The sequence below is a fragment of the Gekko japonicus genome, unplaced genomic scaffold (assembly GCF_001447785.1).
Source record: "Gekko japonicus isolate JY-2015 unplaced genomic scaffold, Gekko_japonicus_V1.1 scaffold424, whole genome shotgun sequence".
Lineage (NCBI taxonomy): Eukaryota > Metazoa > Chordata > Lepidosauria > Squamata > Gekkonidae > Gekko > Gekko japonicus.
Window position 1 is genome coordinate 524,870 of NW_015165247.1, and position 1,217 is coordinate 526,086.

Below are 1,217 nucleotides of genomic sequence, written 5' to 3' on the forward strand. Positions count from 1 at the left end.
GGGAGGGGAAGGGAAAGGAGTTTGTAAGCCGCTCTGAGACACCAAGTGAAGGGCGGGGTATAAACTCCTCCTCCTCCTCCTCCTCCTCCTCCTATTTCATTGCACATTAAGAGAGTGGACCTAAGAAGGTCTACTCTAAATTTCTACGAAAGTCTATTCAATGGGACTTGGTCCCAGGCAAGTACTCTTAGGATTGCGCTGTAAATGTCCCATTATGAAGCATGGACGGCTTCAAGGGGGAATTGGATAAAGATATGGAGCAGAGGTCCATCAGTGTCTATAAGCCAATAGGTGTAGATAGGGACTCCGGGGCAAGTGATGCTCTGTATTCTTGGTGCTTTGGGGGGGCAACAGTGGGAGGGCTTCTAGTGTCCTGGCCCCACTGATGGACCTCCTGATGGCTCCTGGTATTTTTGGCCACTGTGTGACACAGAGGGTTGGACTGGATGGGCCACTGGCCTGATCCAGCATTGGCGTCTCTTATGTTCTTATGTTCTTATGTTCTTAGAGGTCCATCAGTGGCTCTTAGCCACAAGGTATAGATAGGAACTCTCGGTCTGGGGCAAGGGATGCTCTGTCTTCTTGGAGCTTGGGCGAGGTCAACAGTGGGAGGGCTTCTAGTGTCCTGGCCCCACTGCTGGACCTCCTGATGGCCCCTGGTATTTTTGGCCACTGTGTGACACAGAGCGTTGGACTGGATGGGCCATTGGCCTGATCCAACACTGGCTTCTCTTATGTTCTTATTATTTGATTGTGTTGACTCCCTCTGTGTAATCCCCCTTGAGTACCAGTGAGAAAGGAGGACTACAAGAAGTGAAGAAGTGAGCCGTGACTCACAAAAGCTCCTCCCCTGCCACAAATTTTGTTTGTCTTGAAGGTGCTGCTTGGCTCTTGTTCTTGTCTACAGCTACAGACAGAATAACACGGTGACCCATGGTTGTTCAAAGTTGAACTCTGCCGACACCCGTCTTGATCTATAAATAACAATTTTTAAAAAATGCTTGGCAGGGGTTTTGTAAACTGCTGTGGATCCTGCATGGAGAGAAAGGCAGCAGAGATATCTTGTGAGAAGTAAGTAGACTGTGCCAATTAATTTTTTCTGCCATGTCTCCTGCGCCATTAACATAATCCCCACAGGCAGAAATTCAGGAGGCGAAGGGGCTTTTCCTGGCCTGGAGACGCTAACAAGGGAGTAGAAAGGACCTTCACCTGCTGAA